Source organism: Marmota marmota, unplaced genomic scaffold, assembly GCF_001458135.2.
Source record: "Marmota marmota marmota unplaced genomic scaffold, marMar, whole genome shotgun sequence".
Lineage (NCBI taxonomy): Eukaryota > Metazoa > Chordata > Mammalia > Rodentia > Sciuridae > Marmota > Marmota marmota.
The window spans coordinates 39,045,258-39,069,454 of record NW_026000057.1 but is presented as its reverse complement, the minus strand read 5'-3'; the positions used below and the strand labels follow the sequence as shown (position 1 = coordinate 39,069,454).

The 24,197-nt window shown below is 40.6% G+C and overlaps 1 long non-coding RNA gene across 1 annotated transcript; it reads right to left on the bottom strand.

The window, feature by feature from the left end:
• Nucleotides 1-10,069: 10,069 nt before the first annotated feature.
• On the bottom strand, nt 10,070-21,444 carry LOC125619805. The gene is made up of 4 exons (XR_007351404.1): nt 21,305-21,444; nt 13,293-13,367; nt 12,715-12,787; nt 10,070-11,981 (listed from the first exon to the last, which is right to left on the bottom strand). It is a non-coding gene; the product is annotated as an uncharacterized LOC125619805 (long non-coding RNA).
• Between the last annotated feature and the right edge of the window lie 2,753 nt (nt 21,445-24,197).

Sequence of the window (24,197 nt, the reverse complement as noted above, 5' to 3'; positions counted from 1 at the left end):
TCTGGCCCTTTGAAGTAGGAATTTGGAAGGATTCACATGATCTTACTACTTTCTTCATCTCCACACATCTCTGGACCCTCTTTCTGTCTATTCCTGATATAGTTCTTGCTAAAAATCCCCCTTTTCTCTCTTTGGGCCAGTCTTATGGTGCTTCCAACATCTGGTATGGTTTATGGGGACTCTTGCTTAGAAATAGAAGTTCTTTCCAGACCACGATATAAATGTCTAGTAAACACAAATGAATGAATATAGCATGAAGAACCATTTCACAAGGAAGTTGCCCTGGAAGAGGGCTGCTGTAGGAAAAGGAGGCATTAGCCTGTTACTTAGTCCCTGTAGCCTGTTCACTCTAGCCCAATCAGGAACTTTCCGTCACATTGTGTGGTTTGCTCTTCCAGTGCTCGGCAGACTGTATGGATTATAGTATGTGCATTGGCACTTGTTATATAGCAAGTGCAAACAGCTGGGCTTCTTGTGTCAGTCCAGTGCCAAGATAGAATTCCTCATAAGACTTTTAAACTGCTTTTGCAGTCAGTAACATCAGTGACTGGGAAATCAAACATTTTATCTAGCGGTTTGTGAACTTATTGCTCTTTTCCAGATGTTTTCTAGGGCTATTTCTCAGATGTTGATTTGTGGTGGTGTTGATATTTTCTTTCTATAGCATTTTATTATTTTTGAGCAGTGATATTTAATTTAGTTGGGGGGAAATGTCTTTTCCAAACTCCTTGTTTCTGATGACACACAGTTATTCTGTGTCTCATGTTAATCCCACAAACTATGGGACTTGGCCCGATATAGACATGACTAGACAAAAGCAGCTTTAGCAGAGCTGCTGCACCAGACTTCCACTTTTATCAAGCCTTCCAGATACACTGACAGCTCATAGGTCCACAGCATGTTAGAATTGGCAACATTCTTTATTCAGACCCCCTCTCATTCACAACAGCATAATAACTGGAACTCATAGTTGCTAAGTAAGAGGACCCTGGGCCACACGGCTAACTATTGGTAAAATTGAAACTGGGACCAGATCTCCCAGATACAGCAGAGAGGAAACCATTTTTTCTTACCTTTTACCTGGAGGCATGTGTAAGAATTCACTGGTCCTCTCCAGTAACCCCAAATTCATTCATTGGCAAAGAAGTATCTTGATTGCATTTTTTTTTTTTTTTTTGGCCTTGCACGTGCCAGGCAAGCACTATGTCATTGAGCATATTCCCCAATCCCTGTCTGGACAGTATTCTGGGGAGGCAAGACACCCTCCTGCTTCATATTTAGGGCCTATCACTGGGCCTCATGGCCAGCCCTGCTGTGTGGGGCACTGCCACCTCCTTTCCTACAGGCTCACACTGCTGAGGTGTCACCTAGTGGAATGGCTCCATGCAAAGCCACTTGGTCCTTTGTCTCCACTCTCTAGTCCCTTCTTTCTCTCCATAATTTCCTCCCCGCCACACAAACTCACAAAGGGCCTCTGAACGCTTTCTCCATCCATGGTGAAAGTTCAATCAAGTTCAGTGTGCTACGAGGCAGAAAAGTTTGGCCAGTTTGACAACAGTTTATAAATAACTCAGGGTGGATGCTGTCGACAATGGGAAGTATATATGGGGAACACCAGCATTACCAAAATGTGTTCTTTGAAAATGAAGAATGACAGCATCCAGACCAATTCCCCCAAAGCTTAACAGAAATTCTCATAAAACTGCAGGTAAGCTTACAGTATATTATATAAGTTTTAAACTCTGGAGCTGGGCCGAAAACGTCACCTGCTTTAGGTCTTCGCATAGACACTTAAGAGCTACAGAGCAATACAACTGACCAGCAAAACACTTTTAGATTTGGTCGTAACCATTGTAATCTATAGACTGTCAACTTGGGGGTAACTGGTAAAGTAATTTGTGGTCTCTTTTTGTCTGTTTTAATTGATGATTTTTCTCTGCAGCTAGCCTTACAGGAGAAATTGAAATACAGCTGCTGCATTATAAATCCACAAAGTGAAATACGTGGTGTCCAGCAAATAATGAGAAGGCCCCCAGAATAGCTCCTCTAACAATCCTGCTGGCTTCCTTTACTGGAATCCTTCCTTGTGGGCTCAGGGATGATTCATGCGTTGAGGGCAAGGGGATGTGGAATTCAAAGCCACACTGGGGCAGAAAGGAGCCCAGAGCATATTGTTGAGAATTAGCCAGGTGAATTAACAATAGCACGAAGGACTGGAATGAGCTTGGAAATCCAAGTCAAAGCTCAGCCCTATGAGAACATACCTGATTAATCTTATTTGATTACGTTAACTCTTTTACTATTTGTCAGCATGCATATACTTAGACTTGTTGGCACCATTGTCCAATACAGAACATATTTATGGTCAGTACTGTGGCTGTCCATTCTGGATCTTATTTAAGTGGAATCTTTCCCTTGGGCAGGCTGGGCCAGACTGTACCGCACATTTACTAGACAAGGCCCTCCTGTCCCAAGTGCCTGGCTCACCAGCCTATTCCCTCTACATTCCATCTTCTTCCCCTCTTGGCTGCTGATGTTGATGCCTCTCTGTGGTTTGGGTCCTCACCCTACTCTTCTAGCTTAATATAGCCTCTTTTGGCTTTTGAATTTGCTTTTTTTTCTCTTGTCCACATTTTCATTTCTCTGCCTTGGCTTGAAGCATGCAGAATCTCAGGATGAGAAAACCATTCTACACTTAGCTTTGGCATCGGCCCTTGGCATGGCCTTGCCACTCACCTGCCCTGGGAAGGCCCAGATGCTAATTAGGAAGCAATGGTAGTGAGTAGCTTTTTTTTTTTTTTCTTGGTGGTGCTGGGGATTGAACCCTGGGCCTTGCACAAATGGTATACAAGTGTGTTACCACCGAGCTACATTTTTAACTGGAAGGTAACATTTTAAAAGAATTTTTCTATCCAGAAGGTTGAAGTAGAGTTTGGATATGTAAGGGGGGGGGGATGGGGAAATGAGGAGGTGGGCAAAATCACCTGTACATATTATTCAGCTATTCAAATAAGTCCATTCCTCAAGTGCCCCGAAGGAATACAATCTGATCGCATCAACATGTTGCTGTATTAAAATGTTCCCTATTCATTTGGTACATACATTCCATTTGCTGATTAAACTTAGCTTCTCCAGGGCAGAGAGTGAAACTTTATTTCTCTTATTTCCGTTGCGGAATAGGCACTCAATTTTTCAAAGTGATGAACTGACAGATTCACCATACCAAACCCTGCAGGTTAGAAAGTGTGAGCTGTTGATTTGGGTACAGGTGTCACAACCCATTTAGAAGGTGATCCCTGTAGACCTGATAAATTGCATGATGTGGGCGTTATTCTCTCCACCTACCCGTTCAGCCACACAACACTGGTATTTTATTGAAACAAAATTCTATTAAAATAAGCATCAAGTAATGACTCCAGCAACAGAACCAACACTGGGAACTTTAGTAAAACTAATATATATGCACTCGCGGCCTAAAAATGAGAGTGACAATATCATTTAAAATGCAATATTTAGGCTTTATGGGGACTTGAGGAAGCAGAGGGGCATTGTTGCTGCCAGGCCATTTAGCTCTTCCCTCTTTGCTTGCTTAGTGGCTTTGATAGGTGGGGACTTTGACTCTACATTTCTTTCCCACCACTCACTGCCTCAACAATAGTTCAGATGTTCACAATCTCAGACCTCAGTTATTGTTAATAGCTTCCTCATTTTACTTTCTGCCTTTGGTTCTTCCTTTTCTTGTCCATCCAATGTAATCCTATGGGATTGACCTCCCTAGAGCACAGGGCTGATTGCGTTGACTGTTTAGTCATAAGGGTTCAATCTGTCTTGTGTGTTTAGATCCTCTTTCCTTGGTTCAGCAATCAGCACCATGTCTGAGCCAGCTATAATCCACAGCTATAATCCATTCCCCTGTGTTTACCTGAACTGCCTGGTTTAGTGCTCTGGGCTAGACACCCAGATTTTAATATTAGATTTGGTCATTTCTACCATCTTTATTATTAACTTGCTTAAGTTTTGGGTCCTTCACTGGTAAATTGTTGATAATTGTAATTATCTCATAGGAATATTTTTGAAGATCAAACAAGGTAATGAGTAGTAATGAGTATAATACATTTAGTTCTAGATCCACAGTAAAGGTAAAAAATTATGTTATTGTGTTTAAGTCTTACTATTGCTATAATTTCCTTACTAGATTCCAACTATCTTGAGGGTTAAATCTTTTTCTCTAGAAGGGGTCAGCAAACTTTTTCTACAAGACCAGCTCAGCTAGTCAGTATTTTAAGCTTTGCAGGTGATGCATCTCTGTTGCCTTTTAAAATAAACCTTTCAAAATGTCAATTCATCCCTGGCTCATGGGTTGTAGCTTGCCAATTGATGCTAGAGAGCATCCAGATCAGTATTTCCTGTGAGGAAATTTCTTGAGCTGTTGTCTGATTTAACAGCTGATTCCATATTGGACCCTACAGGTATGTCTCTGCTTTTGTTTTACCCTTTGCAAATGACTCCATTTTGCTCTCAAACACTCTAATATTCTAAATCCTGATTTTCCCAGCAAATCTGGTTCCAGGAACAACTTGAATGGAGGCTGGGGTGAGTTGTCCCTTCACACAGTGACTTCTCTAGGTTGTTAGTTTGTCTTTAATCCAGTCTAGCAGGGAGACATGTGCTAGGATTAAAAAGTAGTGAGAATGTTAGAAAAATATTAAGTTGCATTTAGATGGCAGCAAATGGTTTCTCCAGGAAAGTGTAAAATCCTTGCTCCCACACTGGCTTTGATTGAATATCAGACAAATTCAACATTACTGTTGCAAAAGAAAATGAGAATGTTGGTATTTACATAGATTCTCTCCCCTTGCTAACTACATTTACATATCAATCCTGATATAGCATACATTATTTTCTTTTAAGCCTTGATTTTACCACAACAGCAAAAATTACATCTAGGTAATTTTACAATAGGTAATAAGAATCTTACCATAGGTAATATGTGTTTAAGAATGAGTGGCTTACTCTGAGAATTATTATTGTTGTCAGTTCAGGTGCTGGCTATGCTTAAGGAAATAATATGACATAACTAAATTTAAAGCACAAACTAAATGTGTTTCATCACCCTTAAAATACTTTCATCATGTGCAACATGATAAAGTGGGGTTCATCCCAGGGATGCAAGGTTGGTTCAGCATAAGAAAATCCATGAATATCATTTATTTCATCAATAGACTTAAAAACAAGAATCACATGATTATCTCAATAGATGCAGAAAATGCATTTGAGAAAATGAAACATTTATTCATGTTCAAAACATTAGAAAAACTAAGGATAGTAGGAACATAACTCAACATTGTAAAAGCTATCTATGCTAAACCCAAGCCCAACATCATTCTAAATGGAGAAAAATTGAAAGCATTCCCTTTGAAAACTGGAATAAGACAGGGATTCCCTCTTTCACCACTTCTATTCAACATAGTCCTTGAAGTTTTACCCAGAGCAATTAAAAGAAAGAAAGGAATTAAAGGAATATGAAGAGGAAAAGAAGAACTCAAACTATCCCTATTTGCTGACGACATGATTCTATATATAGAAGACCCCAAAAAACTTCACCAGGAACCTTCTAGAACTCATAAATGAATTAGCAAAGTAGCAGGATATAAAATTAACACCCATAAATCAATTGCATTCCTATACATCAGTGATGAATCAATTGAAAGAGGAATTAAGAAAACTATACCATTCACAATATCCTTGAAAAAAAATACTTGGGAATCAATCTAACAAAAGAGGTGAAAGACCTCTACAATGNTAAATACATAAATAAGCACAGAAAGATAGGGGGGCGCAAAGAGAGAAGCCTGGGGCCCTACATACTGTTTCTTAATGTTACATTGTGCACTCAAAAGGCACCTTCTGTGACCTAGTTTCTCCAGCCACACCCATCTGTCTGCAGTTAGCACTCAGTGGTCCATTCAGATTAATTCATCTAAAGGAGTAGTCCACCTATAAGTTTGCAGAACTCATAATCCAATCTTTTCACCTCTGAATATTTGTGCATTACCTAATACCTGTGCTTTTGGGGGGACATTCCTAGATCTAAACCAGGATAATCACCATTCTTTACTGGACTTTAGAAAATGACTTCCTCACCCTTTGATTTTCTGCTGTTTGAGTATAAAATGTGAATGTTTTTTTGTTTGTTTAGTTTTGCTTTATATTTCCCCTGCTTGGTGAGGGAAGGTATTCCTGGCCGTATGATTATATCTCAGTCTTTTAGTGAGTGTGGGCTCTTGAAAGGAGCTGCATCGGTTTCCTCATTTTCCCCCCTCTCATGGGACAAGATATGTCTGGAGGCAGCTGTGGTTGGATGTTTTCCTCTCTCATATGGAAGAGCAGTGGGCGCTGGTGTTGAGTGTGTCTCTTCTTCCAGGTGTGGGGCTAGAGCAGGCTTGAGTATGGTAGTTCCCTTATCTTGGGTCATGTAGGGTCTGAGGAAATCTCAGTAGGCTTTTCTTTTGTAAAATAGTTTCTCCTAAGGTTGAAACTTCTCAAGAAGAACAGAATGCTTTGGTGCCCTGTGAGATCCTGGTTGAGATCCTGGAGGTAAAACTCAACTGGTGGTAAAACTCACCCTGAGTGACTGGGTCAGCTTTTTCACAGTGAGTTCAATTCTTGTTCAGGTTTTCCTAGTCCAGTATTGCTTCCCAAAGAAGATTCTGCTTGTGGGTTTCCACTCTAAGAACTTATGAGCCTCTGAATGTGCCTTTCTGTTTCACCAATTTTGGGGGATAGGGGTTGGTCCTGGGCTCCAGTTTCTTTGATGAATCTAAGACTTGTTGATTTTTCAGTTTGTTTACCTTTTTATATGTTATGAGGACAGGGTGGATTTTTGTTGTTTTTTTTTTTTTATTTTTGTACTGGGGCACTCAAACACTGAGCCATATCCTCAGCCTTATTTTTGTATTTTATTTAGAGACAGGGTCTCACAGAGTTGCTTAGTCCCTCACCATTGCTGAGGCTGGCTTTGAACTCACAATCCTCCTGTCTCAACCTCCCGAGCCGCTGGGAATACAGGCATGCACCACCAAGCCCAGCCAGAGTGGTGATTTCTAAGGTTGTTAAATGATGAACAAGAAAGAGGTTCCCCCTAACCTGATTTGTGCATTGTTTATTCCATTTTCCAATGTGACCCTGATCCTCTTAGGTGTATCTGGCCCATATGAGGGGGTTGTAGTAGACTGCTATGCTGATGATCCCCAGTGAACCACATCTCTCAGTAAATACTCAAACCTTTTGTGGTTTCTTGTTGCAGTGACTTCAGGCTTGGCCATATGACTTGCTTTGGTGAATGGTCTTTGAGTTACTGTAGGAGAGGCTAGGAAAGAGCTTAAACATGAGGCGTGTCTCTTAAAACTGCTGTTGTCTGTGGAAGCTCATTCTGACCCCATGGAGAATAGATGGTTCTCGGGTCTCTACCATGTATGCTATGATAGTGCCCACACTCCAGGTATGTGGGTGAAGCTATTTCAGAGACTGTAGGTTCAGCCAACTCATCGATTGATTATAGATTCATGAATGGGTCAGGCAAAACTAGCTCAAGAAACCGCAACCAAAGCAGAGAGCCACAAGCCCTAAAATGATGCTGTTTGAAGTATGTGTGTGTGTTAATGCAGCAATAGTTGACTGGGGCCTTCAACACTGACAACTTGAATAGAATATAAAGTCATGTTTAATGTTAATGTCATTATGATAGTTTGTTCACATATTATTGTGTTATATTTTACTCTGTGTAAATCCTTATGTTAAAATAAAATTGTTGCTTTATTTGCATTGTCTTATTTCTAAATATTAGATTCAATGTGAATTAGGAAGATTGTTTTTATCATAAATTAACATTTCTGCTTCTGTGAGTAGAACATCTTCCACTCTTTTCCCTGTTCTGAAATTAGTAGGGACCTCCACATTGAGAGTAAGGGATGGATGCAGAGCTCTGCTGCCTCCCCTGGGGCACCATGAGGAGCCCACTACAGAGGGAGGAGGAGCCCCATCCCCACCTTGTTTATAGGTATGCCCCAGGTCTGGCTGCTGTTAGAGCAAGAGCTGTCTATTTCAGTACTGAGGAAATGGTGATAAGAGGAATAAGAAATTATTGTATATGATATCCTAGGTGATGAATAATCACTTGCTATGTATAGGTACAGGACCCATATATGTGAATTCGCATTACTGTGTAATGTTTTGGTACTGATAACGTTCAATTTTCAAAGTCAAACCAGACATTTCTAAGTGGCCCACAGTGTTCCCCTCAGAATCAGTGTCCTGTGATATTTCTTCCCCAGTGCACTAGAGTTGGTTGTCCTAGGTTTTGAGCTGGAAACAGTTGTATTCTGGGTACTTTGGATTGTTTTGTCTGTATTTTTCATTATGGCTTTGTCTGTCTCTCTCTCTCTCTCTCTCTCTCTCTCTCTCTTTATTTTTCTTCCTGCTCCTCAAGTCTAGTGCTTTCACTGCTAAAGCTATAAAAATTCTGACTTCTCATTGGGAGTCCTCACTAGTGAGCTCCTGGTATATAGCTCTTTCACCAATATATATTGTCTGTGTGGGGCTGGGGATATGGCTCAAGTGGTGGCACGCTCGCCTAGCATGCGTGAGGCACTGGGTTCGATTCTCAGCACCATATAAAAACAAAATAAAGATATTATATATATAAATTGTCTATGGCTTCTGCTTTGGTAAGTGTGCCACTCATTTTACCCCAGCTTGGCTCCAGTTATTCCTTCTCCTTCTCCAAACCTGTCTACCAGCTATTGAATATCTTAATGATGGTGCAGATTCCATTGAAAATAGTATTTTAAGAGGCCTTCTGAAAATGTGATATATATATACACAAGGTATATTACTGAGCCATAAAGAAGAATGAAATTATGATATTTGCCAGTAAAAGGATGGACTGGAGACTATCATGCTAAATGAAATAAGCCAATCTCAAAAAAAATCTAAAGTCTAAATGTTTACTCTGACATGTGGATGCTAACACATAATAAGGAGAGGGGAGGGAAGAATAGAAATTCTTTGGATTAGACAAAGGGGAATGAAGGAAAGTTAGAGGGGGTGAAAATGGTAAAGACAATTGAATAAATTGCACATTACTTTCCTATGTTCATATATAAATATACAACCAGTGTGACTGCACATCATGTACAACCACAAGAATGGGAAGTTATGTTCTATATATGTCTGTCAAAAAACATTCTTCTGTCATGTATAACTAAAAAGAACAAAGTTTTTAAAAAAGCCTTCTGAGAGTCCTGAAAAGCAGTCTCTCCTTGTTCTTGTTCTAAAACTTCATGCACATCCTTTGTCATTCAGGATTATTTGCCTGGTTGAATTGTCTTTGTATATATCTGAATTTTCTCATAGATGGTGAATTATTTTGAAGGATTTTTTTAAAAGTATGTTATAGATTTACATATAAGTATAAACAGGTGTATATGTTTGGGGATTGAACCATTTATTGTTGACCATTGAGCTACATCCTCTGTTCTTTTTAGTCCTTGTTGTTTTTTGGGACAGTGTCCTGCTAAATTGCTGAGGGTCTTGCTACATTGGTGAGGCTGCCCTTGAACTTGTGATCCCCCAGCCTCAGCCTCCCCAGTCACTGGGATTGCAAGTGTGCACCACCTCCACTGCACCTGGCTAAATTCATCTATTGTAGTAACTGAGCTCAGCTCTGTACACCCCAGAGCCATTTCTTACATGTAGCAGCTGCCTTGTGAGCTGCCCAAATTCAATCATCTTAAATACTATCAAATTAATATTAAATATTTTTCTTTTGAGCTGTTTTAAAGCATATCATGATTGGGGTTTTATTGGAAAATGTACATAAAATAAAACTTATCCTTAACCATTTGAAGTGTACAATTAAATGGCGTTAAATACTTTCACAATGTTGTGCACCATGGATATTTTCCATTTCTAGGCCTTTTCAGTTTGCTAAACAGAATTCCCATGTTGTTAAACAAGAATGCCCCATTCTTCCTCTTCTCCAACTGCTGGTAACCTCCACTCCACTGTCTGTCTCTATGGAATTGCCTGTTCGAAGGACCTGATATTTGGAATCATATTTTTTTTTCTGGTTTAGCACTTCTATTTTCCCAATTCATCTACATTATTGCATTTTTTCAGAGCTTTATTCCTTTTTAAGACTGAATGATACAACTTGGCATGAACATCCAACATGTTGCATATTCATTTGTTTATTTAGGGAACTTGGAGTTCTTTACACCACTTGGCTAATGTGAATTAAGGTGCCATGAGCATTGGTGTGCAAGTGTTGGTTTTAGTGTATCCTTCTAATTCTCTTGGAAATATACCTGTAAGTGGATTTGCTTAATCATGTAATAATTGGAGGAACTATCATACAGTTTAGTGTAGTTGTTGGTTAATTTAAATTCCCACCAGAAAATATTTTTTCTTTTTCTTTTTTTTTTTTTTTTTTTTTGTCCAAATTGAAGAGTATTTAGCCGGCCAGCTGGTGACTGCTCCCCACAGAACCCATAAGTGTCTCTGCAAAGAATAACCCTGAGCCTAAGCATTTGAGGATATTTAAAGGCACAAACTGCAGAAACCACATCTGGGTTGACGTAGGTGGAACCCACCAGAAAATTTTATGATTTTGTTTTCTCCATCTTCCCTCTCAACATTTATTTTCCATTTAGCTTAAAACAGCCATTGTAGGGCTGGGGTTGTAGCTCAGTGGCAGAGCACTTGCCTAGCATGTGTGAGGCACTGGGTTTGATCCTCAGCACACATGAAAATAAACAAATAAAGGCATTGTGACCGTCTACAACTACAAAAATTTTTTTTTTAAAAAAACCAGCCATTGTAATGCATGTAAAGTGATAACCACCAATTAGTGATTTGCTTTTCCCTCATGACAATGATATTTTCATGTGATTATTGACTATTTGTACATCTTCTTTGGGAAAATGCCTATTGTTTGTCCATTTTCAAATTGTATTGCTTCTTAGTTGTTGAGTTATAAGAACTCAATAAGAATTCTTCATCAAATTTGGGTTGCAAATATCTTCTCTCACTCTGTAGATTGCCTTTTTTATTTACTTAATTTTATTTTTAACTGGTTTATTAAGTACAATTGACATCCCATAAACTGCACATACTGAACATATTTAAGTTATTAAATCTGTTTTTTGATTTTTGGCTTTTTAAATCTCTTAACCACTTCAAAATATATAGTTCTACCATGTTAAGTATATTCAAAGTATTCTGTAATGGATCTCCAGAACTTTTTCATCTTGCAAAATGAAAACCTATAATTATTAAATATGCCCTCTTGGCTCTGAGCATGGTGTTCCGGACTTAGCTAATGCCTTTTTCAACAACACTTTGAAACTGACCTTGCAAGACCAGTTCACACTCAATTGTTGGGAAAAGCAGTGGACATTCCAGGTACAACCTCTGGGATATCTGTACAGTCTTATCATCTGTCATGTCATGAAGCTTGGAACCTTGATCTATTCTCATTCTCTGCTGATGTTATTGGGTTCCATTCTATCAGTGATATCCCGCTAACTGGAAAGGATCATCCTCTGTTATAGAACAACTCATATACATGCTTGAAGGTGGGCTGTCAACCTCAACAAAATCCAAGGCCCTATGAAGTTCCTGGGGTGGTCTGGTCAGGTAAGACCCATTTGATTCCAGGCATGGTGAGAAATAAAGTGAAAAACTTTTCCATCATCCATGCAGTGAAGAAGGTAGAGGGGTCTTTAGGGCCCTGGGCTATTAGCGGGCTCTTGCTCCTCATCCCACTCAATATCCATGCCTACTACATGGGCTGATGAAGAAGGGAGACAAATGGAACTGGGGTGTTCCCCAGCAGAGAGTATTTGAACAAGCAAATTCGATACATAGGTACAATCTCTGGGCCCCTCTCTACCAGAGCTGCCAATGTGGTTAGATGTCACCTGTAAAGCAGATGGGATGCACTTAGCTTTCTGGCAAGAACAACAATGGAAAATGTACTTCTAGGATTTTGTCATGGTGGGAAGGGAGCTGAAACTAGTAGATGCAGCCTTTACAACAGCAGTTGTTAGGAGTGTAAGATGACCTACCACAAGTGGAGCCACTGTCTAAAAATTTACTGGACATAATGTGAACTGGCCTACCTATAAAGGTGGGTGGATGGCCTATGTCACCAGCATCACTCTTGTATAGCACAGACCCCTAAATAAAGGGCATGTGTGTTACAGCAATGCAGAGTTCTCACCAACAACTTGTTGAATAGGTGCCTTTACCTATTTCCCACCACCCAGGTGGCTGCCCCAGTGCCACTGGTCTCCCAAGTGTGTGAGGAGTATCCCCCCCATGCCTGGAAATTGTTCACATACAGATGGGTCCAGCATGGGGGGAGTCAAGAATTTGTACTGATTTTGAATTACAACCTGTTTATTCATACTTTCTGGCATGAGACAGAAGAAAATTTGAACAGCCAGAAGATAGAATTATTCACTATGGCTTGTAGTACCTGTGAGCTGGTCACTGGATATTTGTACTAACTGGACAGTTCACCATGGCCTCACATTGTAGATGGCACAATTGCCAGTGGACTATGGTCTTTACTGGGTAAACTTTTCTTGGAAGCCAACATTTGACAACAAATGTGACATGAAACCGGAAAATTGATTATTAAACACTCACCTTTGTCCCTGTAAATATGGAGCTGGATGCTTTGACTTTGATGCAGGCTCTGGCCAGGACCCAGGCAGTGGACCTGATGAGGAGAGTACAGAGAAGGTAATTTAGAAAGTGCCAAAATGTGATGGAACAGGACTTAAGGGACAGGATTATCCCTAAAATATAATGACTTGCTCCTGGAAACATCCCAGTGACAGGTGTGCTCCTGCCTCCTGTCCTGTCCTTTGAGCCACATTCAGGAAAAATACACTGAACAGTCCAACTAGTTTGGGACTGGCAGATTGTTCATATCAGCCTTTTGCCAAACAATAAAGGACACACAAAGCCTTAACCCTGTGTAGCTTTCCATAACAAGAGAGCTATTCAAAACACCACTTTCAAAGGTCTTGAGAAACTAACATAATGTATGGGTACTGACGCTGGATTGTCAGTCAGGACACCCAGTTCACAGGCCATGTTTTTCAGCATTGTTCCCAAGGACATGAAACATGAGGAAACTTCCATCTGCCATATAACTCTAAGTCAGCAAGCAAGTTTGGTGGAGAGAGAGCAAGTCTTATTCAAGCATTAGGCAAACCCACCTTGGCCAGTTGGACTGGAATCTTTGGAGAAATGTATGTACAATATGCCAAAATACACTCTACTGCCATGTAGATCTAAAAAGAACAAAGAAAAAAGAAAAAAAGAAATGTTAATAGATTTAAATGCCCATAAGTCTTGGATGCCTTCTCCTATGAGCAGCTGGGAGCTCTGGCCCCTGCCCCAAACACCATGCATGTCCAAGCTGTGCACCCAGATGGTATCCTACCAGAGCTGATGCAAAGACAAAGAGCTCTGGGGTTTTGCACCCAGTAAGCATTAAGTCCAGGGTGGGGACAATTCCATGGGGGCTCAAGTGGCTTGTCCCCCACAGATGGGTTGGCTATTTCTTGCCATAGTGTGAGGAGTCTCCTAAGTGGATTCTTGTTGGCCTTGTTGGGCTCTGGACCTGTGATCATGCCCTCATGGATTAAAGAAAATATTCAGAGAGCTGAACTTAGCCTCCTACTCTGGCATGTCATTCACTGTCCACCTTTGGAGTCACTCATGGACTCTGTCCTCTTGGTCAGTGTTTGGGATGCTCTACAGCATCTCCTCCAGATGTTGTTGCCATGTTCTATGACATACACTATGCCACCAGTACTTTCTTGTTTGAAAGTACAGATTAACCTTGACAAGATCCTACTCAACATTTATTTTTCCATCCATAGCTGCAGTTCTCACTTTTTCTTTTTTCTATGGAACATTTACTGTTATAAAGACAAAATGTTGTGTGTGTGTGTACAGTCACACACCTCAAGTCACAAATGAAGACACAAAGTAATGTCTTATATATTTCTTTCCCCTGATGAGGAGCAATTATAAGTCATTGATTTGGTTTCTGAGTCTCCTGGTGGGAAAAAAATGATTATTATGGTCATTTGCATAATTGTTTTCTGCCTGCTCTTTGTGCATGTGCCCTGTTGGTGCCCTGAGCTCTGCTTACAAGCTGGATGGGTTGCCTTTTGGCATGCTGTCTACACAATGCTAAAACCCCTCACAGGCTTAGGGCACACCATGGAAGAAGGGGCATGTGGGATTATAAGAGCCAGTTACAAGGGGTGGAATGTAGGCATTCAGCTTGACATGATTGAAGCCATCTTAAGTTGTAATCACCATGACTCACCCAGAGAAATCCCAGTGGTTACTCCTGCATTGTTCCCCAGCAAACTATAAACATATAAAATCATTAGAGTAGTATATGGAGCCTTATGACTGGAACTTAGTACTAGGAATGTGACCAACTCCTTGATACTAATTTAAGGTAAACCAGCTACATTGCAGCTAGGATGAAGTCAGTTTTGACCAAACCCATATATAATGTACACCTTTTGTTCTGTCCAAAGTTGTGGGAATGCATTTGCTCTTGCTGCCACCCAGGACCACACATGTATGTCAGTAAGTCCCCCCAGTAAACTGCACTCTGGAATCCTAGATCTGTCTGTGTCTTTTCTTTTTGTCTCATAGCAACTTGATTGTAAGGGTTCTGACTGTGGAAATATACAGGACAGTGTTTCTCTGGTGAGAAAATTCCCAGAGAATAATAGGCATCTCGTTTCCCACAGCTAGAGCATTCTGCAGTTTGTCCCAAGAACTCTTAAGATAACCAGTGCATGCTTGGCCAGAACACATATCTGATCATAAGCAAAAACATCTTACATTGTGACCTACTGTAACATACTTAGAGATATAATAAACAACAATGTTTGAATGGTGACCTAATGGAATAGTGTAAGTAAAGCCAACATCTTGGACAAGCAGCCATTTTGCCTCTGCACCTTGCTTCTGTCTCCTTTTGATTTATTTACACTTGATACTGCTTCCCATACACTGGGGCTGGGTTGTTCTGTGCTACAGGTTCAGAAGACCATGGGAAGCCTCGGAATGAAGGCTGGAAGTGCTTCATCTTGGGCTCACATAAATCTGTTGTCATATAAATTGACAAACATTTTTCATTCACTGGAGCACATTTTTTTAAAACTCATATATAAAGAAATATATTTTTCTTATGTCCATAATATTTGTGAAAGATAAGCAAAGCTCATCCTTCTCGGGTGTATTTGCTTTGTTTTTCTTCTCTGTTTTGACATGGTTTAACTTTAAATGGGATATAAACTTCCTCTCATAATGCAGATTAGTTCAGGTTCCCATTGTAGGTAATTAGGCCCTGGGTAGACTTTCTACCTATTCCCCTTTTGTATCCAAATCAAGGTTTTCCTCTCTGATTCTCATTGTCTAAGTCTCCTGCCCCTTGCTGAGTCTTGTTTGTTGCCCTCTTACTCACCAGATAAACTTATGATGGTTTGACTTCACTACTTTTTTCATATTCAGTTGTGTGAAAGTGCACCCTTACAACCATCCTGTTCCATGAGATACTCAGCACTTATTATAAAATACATAAGCTTTATGTTGGACTATTTTGCCCAACTATAGACTACTGTAAGTGTTCTGAGCACAGTTAAGGTGGGCAAGGCTAATCTGTGATGTATGATGGTAAATTGAATGCATTTTAAACTTGTACATTTTAGTGTAAACCTGTTAAGTTGAGGAGCACCTGTACATAATCCCAGTATTTAAAAAGAAATCATTTGTAAGGAAATTCTAGAGCCAGAGAGCACTCCTTGCTGTCATATCTCGACTCACAGGAACCTCTAGAGTGGGCCTCTCAGCTCCTTTCTACCTCTGCCTGTTTCATATTATTGGTGGTTACTGTTTACTTAAATTTATGTGCTTTTTTATGTCTTAATTTGGAAATAATAATCCAAAACACTAAAGGATTTTCTGTTTACCAAAACTACCAAAATTTAAAAGGGGACCAATATTCAGAAGGTGCAGATATGATGCTACTATAGTTCTAACTGTGGAGATATAGACCAGCATCATCGCCTCAGAGATGACCAGCCCCTTGCTAGAGTGGCTCGCTCCTGGACACATGGCCCAGACAAACCCCTAAATTTGGTTATAACAAATAAATGGAGCCAGGTGTGGTGGTGCAGGTGTGTAATCCAAGTGGCTCTGGAAGCTGAGGCAGGAGGATCATAAGTTCAAAGCCAGCCTCAGTAACTTAGAAAGGCCCTGTCTCAAAATAAAAAAAAGGCTGGGGATTTGCCTCAGTGGTTAAGTACCCCTGGGTTCAATTCCTAGAACCAAAAAAAAAAAAAGCATAGGGTCGGGGGTGCTGGGGTGAAGATCACACCTACTTCATGCAAATTTGACTCAAGTAGAAAGTTAAAATTGTAAAGTGCTGGATTATCATACTCAAGTTAAAATAAATGAAGTACAAGTAAACACAATAAGAGCAAATCATGTTAACACTTTTTTTTAAAAAAAAATTTGAAGTTACAGATGGATAGCACGCCTTTATTTTGTTTGTATTTATGTGGTGCTAAAAATCGAACCCAGCGCCTCACATGTGCTAGGCAAGCGCTCTCCCACGGAGCAACAGCCCCAGCTCCTCAACACACTTTTAAGAGAAGCAGTTTTCAGTAGCATTGTATGACATGGTGACCTTTAGCTGAGGTTCAGAACTACACTTATTATGTCACTTATTAATGCATTTTCTTTGATAATAACATAATTAAAGCAGTGAGAATATTGAGCAGATGTGATTGTGGAGGGTCCTGAAGCCCCTCCAAAGACAGGGATAGCATTTCCTAAACTAGAAATGTTGTAATGTGGGTAGGTTTCATTTTTTTTTTTATTATTTCTTGCATCTTTACCATAAGTTAACATGGTATTTTCTGTTTTAAATGCAAAATCACAATGAAGTGCAAACAATGCCCAGGAAATAAAACTGGACATGACAAAAATAAATAAAAGCCAACAGTGAGTCCTGTGTCATAGAAAGCATAAAAGGGGAACAGAGAAAAAACATGAATTCTATCATCACTGTGTTGTGCTCTGGAGTCATGTTTTATCCCCAGCACCTTTAGGAGTCAAATGTGACATTCAGTTTTGAGAATTTTTGCTGATACCTCCCTACTGTACTGACTAAAACAACTTGGTTTCCAGCAGAAGCCTGTGATCATTCCAACTGGGGCTCTGGCTCTTCTTCAGTACACGGCACTTGCTTCTTCTTGATATTTGTCAGTAAATTGAAGATGTTGGACTGAGGTCGTTTCCGTTCCTCCCATTCTTCCCCAGGCTGCAGCACCTTGTCTCCAACCAGGGTAAGTCCCAGGTCCCTGGACTTGGGTGATGGTGACTAGACAGAACATGGACCAGACCAGGCCAGACCCTCATGGCGGTGGATGAACATTTTTTAGTCCAAATAAGAGGGAATACAAATATGTAGGAACTGAGGCCATGGATTCTTGAAGGTAACAAACCCTGACCTGTAACCCCAGCAGCTTGGAAGGCTGAGGCAGGAGGATTACAAGTTCAAAGCCAGCCTCAGCAATTAGCAAGGCCCTAAGCAACTTAGTGAGGCCCTGTCTCTAAATAAAATATAGAAAAATGGCTGGGGATGTGACTCAGTGGTTAAATGCCCCTGGGTTCAATCCCCAGTACCAAATACATAAATTTAAATGATACAACTAACTAGTTATGAGTCCCTTTTGAGTACCTCAGGCTCCATAGCTAGCATCACCTGAAACACTGAAAACAGGGACCACTGAGAAGCCCTGGAACACTCTTATGTCTTTTGGAAAGGAAAATAGATCAAGGTACCTGTGAGTTGATCCTGAAGTAAGACAATGAAAGTATATTGGTGGCCTTGCCTGCTGATGCCAGGTACAGGGGATGTGTTGATTTGCTCATGAAATGAAACCACATCTGGTAGAACAGCTGTAATTGAAGTCACCACCTCCTTAAGCTGATGGTAATCCACTGTCATTCTCTAAGGTCCATCTGTTTTTGCACAAGCCACACAGGAATATTGAATGGGATATAGTGTAAATCATACACCCTATGTCCTTCGAGTCCTTGATGGTGGCACTATTTTTTCCAGTCCCTCTAGGAATGCAGTATTATATTTGATTTATTATTTTTCTGGGTAGAGACAGTTCTAGTGTCTTCCACTTCACCTTTCCCACCATAATAACCCCCACTCCATGGGTCAGGGAACCAACATAGGGAGACAGCAGCTGCTAAGTATGTTTATTTCAATGATGCATTAAAGAATAGGTGAAATAACAGCAGGTGGGATCAGGGACCTCTGAGCCAACTTTGAGATGCACTTGAGCTAAAATTCCATTGATCACCTGACCTCCATCAGCAAGCCCCTACCCTACCTTGTGGGCCACAGCAGTGTTTGGGTTTACTGGAATCAGTGTCAGTTCAGAGGCATATCCCATAATCTCCCTAACACCTGATTATTTCCAGTATCTTCAGTGCACAGTCATCCTGGTAAGAAGTGGTAGGTCTGTTGGAATGAGTCTGGGAGAAAGATTAATCATTTACATGTTGGCAGTGCAGAGGGTCTTTCCACAAGGGCACCCAGCTTTCCCTACATTCAAGACCTTCTGGTTCTGCAAACTGGCTCCAGTCTGGGAGTTGATTGAGGGAGGATCTTTAACTCTTTTTAGATTCAAGTTTGACTTCTGTTCACTTGATCTGAAACTCTTATGCTGTGCAGATTCAGTAAGAATCTAGTAGACTTCCCATCTGTTTAATTCCTAGGAATTCAGTAATCAAGCAGGCCATGCTGCAGGCCTCTGCTCCTCAGATTGCTCTGACTGGTCCTTTGACCCTCCTGTCTCCATGGTAATCATGATCACTTTTCCTCTGTAACTGAGTGCTGCCATTCGGCCAGGATCAGTTCTTTCCAACTACATGCTTTAAGTTTTCAAATTTAGTGTCAGCAGTTTCCATTTAATTTCTGCCCTACAGTAAATTAACTAGTGACATTTTTAAGGATCCTGAGACTCTATACAAATTTATTTCTCAAAATTACTCTGAAAGATGTATTCTCTGGACTTTTATTTTAGGATAGGTGCACAGATACTAAGGACAAGGCCATTCTAATTCATATGTTTCTTATCCTTTGAATTATTTTCTCTATGTCATTCCTAAATAGTTCTGGCAATAATTGAATTTAGGTCACCTTTTGGTCCACATTTCAGTCAGCAAACCAAATAATGAGATGCTGTTCGATACTGAGCTGAAGTGCTAAAAGCAGAATCTCTATTTAGTAGGCCTCAATCAGTACATTCGGTCTCATCCGACTTTATGTCTCTTCCACCATTGTCTCATAAGTCCACTGCCACACATATGTCCTCACTTTTATGTCTGTATAAATTTTTTTAAAAATCATGTAGCCTTTATGGAGTGTACCTCCTCAAGGATCCACTTTGAACCACAATTTTAAGGCCTATTGGGACTTGAGTATGGTTGTAGGCCTAGAAGCAAAAAAGGCAATGAGGGTGGGTCCTGAGGAGCATGAGTACTATCTTACCTGGAGGCTGACTCGGGAGGGGACTGGAGTCTCTTCAGGCAAAGCTGGGTTAACTCAGATGGGGGTGGAGCAGCTGCTTCTAATGGCAAAGAGGACTGGGAATTCAGGGGTTCCATCTCTCAGATGTCATCAAGATCTTGCCAACAGTGCCATTTCAATTTATGGACCACCCCCACCCCCACCCCTGGCCCCAATCAATGCCCTCACAGCAGACGCTCTACAACGTTGGGAATTTAATGTGCATCATAATTCAGCCACTCACAGGATGTGATTCTGGGTTTGCTTTTTGGCAGTCTCAGCTCTGTGGTTACAGGGAATGAGGGTTTCTTCCAGGGCAGATGTAGAATCTTTGTGGTCATTTGTGTGAGATTGAGCTGGGAATTCGAATCCCTGAGTTCATCCTTTCTTTAGTCTACTTTGACCCTAACAATTAGGGACACTAGCCAACAGTATAGTTGTTTTTAGTTTGAGGAAAATGCTCCAAGGTATCAAACGCATGGCCACCCAGAACCTTCCTTTTTTATGATTAGGAATGGGCAATGGAGATACTTGGCATACTTCTGTTGCTGCATCATGCCGTGAACTATCAGTGTTTTCTTCAGGTGCTCTGTGCTTGTTAGTGCTGCTAGCTTGGAAGACGACTGATGGGGTCTTGACTTTTTGCAAGAAATATGCCATCCCCTTTCCTTTATTGAGGAGAATGCATCGCAGAAAGTTCCTAAGGTCCTCTCTGAAGGAGCCAGTCCTTTCTCTGGAAGGAGCCTGGGAGCACTTGTCCCACACTGTGTCTCCTACCTCCCTGACCTGGGCAGGGGGCACATCCCCCAGCATGGGAGGGCTTCCCTCCTTCAAACCTTCCTTCCTTATGCCGAGCTGGGTCATACACAACCCTCTCTCTTATCAGTTGGACCAATTTTTTTCTCCTTGCTTGTGGATTCTGCAGGTTCTGGCTGTTCTCTTTGCTGGTTGAGACCCTACAGGCCCCTGGGCCATGGACAAGCTGCTCCTGGATATGCTTAGGGAGATGAACAGAGAGTCCTGGAAAGCCAGGATATCTGTGACCAGGAAGGAGCACCTCAGTCCTGAAGGAATATGTCAGGGGCACAGTGTTGAAGTATGATGCCAGTGGCCAAATCTTGAGGCTGGTTCTCTGGCACAGTCCTTGCTCTCAGGCAGGAGTCTCCTGGGCTCTGGGAAGTAGAAACCCTAGAGGGAGAATTTCCGAACCATGGTAAAGCAGACTGTAGTTCCTGACTGGGTTATACGTCCATGCCCTCTGGTTTGTAGGGTTATGTGATTAGTTCTGAAAGATAAGTTGGATGTGGAATTGATAGGTCATTTCTGAGCCCGAATTGTCAGGACAAAATCGACAAATACTCTTTCACTTCTGCATTGTGACCCAGAGTTCCCAGTAGGTCATCAAGGTGAGACAAATATGGGAGTTTAAAAGACTGAATTGATTTGACATGAGCAAATGAAACCTGGAACCAAGGCCAGTCTGACTGCTCAGGCCAGAAACAAGATTCACAGTCAGACTTCAGAGCTACACCATCAGCAAGAAGTAACATGGGGCACATTCAATAAGGGATAATGACCTGTTCCCTGGGAACATGGACTTACCAAAAAGACTTTGATGAAAAAGTCCAACAGGACTCAGGAGCAGATGCCAACCAATCTTCAGGGTTAATATCAAACTGCCTTAGCACATAGTGAAAGTCAAGGACCAACCTGAAGAGCTGACACATACCAGAATGTCTCCACCCATCACACAATTCCATTCAAATACCATCCTGCAAAGAAGCAGGAACAGCACTAAGAAATCTGAGCCCTCCTGAAAGAAGCTCACTCATCTGAAAGAGGCTACTGGGTCCAGTAGAGATCTGATTCTGGGGGCAGTTCTGTAATCTGGCATAGATGGTGGACAAAAATCACACCTAACTCTGACTCTCTGAAGGTTGCTGGCAATTCTGAAAACTGGGCTGACTTATTCTGTATGTCTCATTTGGTAACTTGAGCTGTGTACAGGGACTGAGAGACTCTGAAGCTGGAGAAGGAATGTGAGAAAATCACAAAAGAGCTTCCATGTGGCAATCTCAGGCAGCCTCTGTCCAAGCTGTTGGCGCTTCTCTACCCACCTGCTACCCTTGTGCATTCCAGACAAGCTTTGACTAAATAAAGGGACAGGGCTACCAAGACAGAGCTCTGTGAATTAACACATGCACATGTTTTATATGGATGATGTCAGCTTTGGCCTGAGCACAGCCCTCAACATCCATAGTGCATTTGCAGGGCCACTTGGTCAAAAAGTTAAAAAATTAGGAAAAAAAAAGTGATGACTTTAAAATAGAACATCTCTTTGCCCTTATATGCTAAATCTTTTAGAACAAATAAACAGAATTTTGGATTTTGCATTTAGAGACAAAAATATCCCTGCAATTCATGCACCTTTACAGAAATCTCATTTGCAAGCCCCTTTATTGTGATTTGAATAAATCTATTATCTGAAACAGGCCAACTCTAGCAGGATCCTCCCTGTGAATAGAAAAATAAATATGTTTTATGAAACAATATCAGGAAAATTTTACTTTTATAAGATCTTCCTCAAACATTTTGATATATAGTTCTGATTTATGTTAGGACTTGACATACTTTTAGATATTATATAATTTATTATTTTAATATTGTTTAAAAAAGTATTTGAATTAAAAAGCAGTAATTTGGGGGCTGGGATTGTGGCTCAGTGACAGAGCACTTGCCTCACATATGTGAGGCATTGAGTTCTATCCTCAGCACCACATAAAAATAAATAAAGGTATGTATAATTTAAAAAAATGTATAAATAAAAAATTTTTTAATAAAAAAACCAGTAAATTTTGTATTATATGTTACTTGGAAAATTACAGAGTTCAAATAAAATCTCATGTTGAAAAAAGCCATTTAGTATCTTAAGGCCAAATCTAAACATTTTTCCCAATATAATCATTTTTATTTATCTATCTTTTTATAGAATGTAAAGTACTTTATACTAGTAACTGTATGGAATTGAGAAATAAGTAGCTTAATGCTTAAAAAATAGTTTCTAAAGTGCTTATCCATGAATTGTGTTGGAAATATTAGTCAAAAAAAAATTTCCTGGCTCCACCAACAGATGAGTGCAGTCCATGTTCTGAGGAAACAAACTCAATGGCTCAGCATGGGAAAGGTGACAACCACAAAAAAAAGGAACAATCCAGTCAGTCCCTTTTGTCTGCATTGACTTTATGCTGTATAATACGTGATCTGTATCCTGAATGCACTTTTGATCGTGCTGCAGTCAAAGCAGTTGACAGTTTCCACTGTCTCCATGGGGTCGTACAGGCAGGTGGCACTTGAAGATTTACAGCCCAGGATTTCAGCATCTGAGTTATGAAGAGAGCAGTCCCTGTCTGGAAACGAGTATGTATTGCAAGCTTTTGTGGGGAGCAGAAAGAAAAAAAACCTTAATATGATTCCTCTGGTCAATTTCAACCACCTCTGCCAAGACCAGGGTTCTCTTCACCAAGCTGCACCTACAGCCCCCATGACTGACAGCATGAGAAGTGGCCCTGAGGCTGGAAGGCAGCAGCCTCTGGAATGCTCTGAGCCAGCTTGATCAGGGTCCCTAGAGCAGCAAGAACGGCAGAACAAGGGACTCCCTGCACAAGCAAAACGTGGAATGCAAGGCTCACGTGGCTACTTTTTTGGAGACAGTTTTCTGGGTGTTTGTTTTTGCTTTTGGACTTTCGTTTGGGTAACTATGGAACACAAAATTTCTTAAGGAGATTTTGGAGAAGAAAAATGAGATTGAATACTATAGCATGTTCTTATCTAGAATGCAGAAATTTCAGCAATCTGCTCTTGTATGGAAAATATTAACTATTTTAATTTTAGGAAATATCAATTGAAAAAATAGTGAAATCCAATTTTCTAGATATTTAAATTTATATCTAATGGCATCAATTTTCTCAAGCAGTTATTTTACTTTTTAAAATCCATCAGTTTGGGAGTTTTATTTCAGGTATCTTGAGATGCTAACTTTTTAGCAATTTGTTGCCTTGTACAAAAAGTTAAGGTATATTCTTATATTAGGGTCATTTTTTTTATATGCATATCCAAAACACAACTTCAGCAAACTCAGACTTCAAATGGTGTCACAGAGCTGGGGCCTTTCAGGAAACTGAGGCAGCATGAAGACCCACCCCCAATTCAAACCCTGATTCTTGCAAAAGATTTCAGAGTAACAGGAATGAGTATATTAGAAGGGATGGGAGAGGGAAAAGGGGACACTGACAAGGGATAGAGGAACAGTGTTTCTCTCTTGCACTCCAGTTTTATTGGGGACATCAGAGAAGTTTCCAGAGAGTCCTGTTCAGATCCACCTCTTGACTTTTGATTGATATGAAGATGACATTAGACTTTCAAATCCCCACTGCCATGACAACAGTATTTCACTTTGGCCCATGCTGACTGGTTCTTTTTTTTTTTTTTTTTTTTT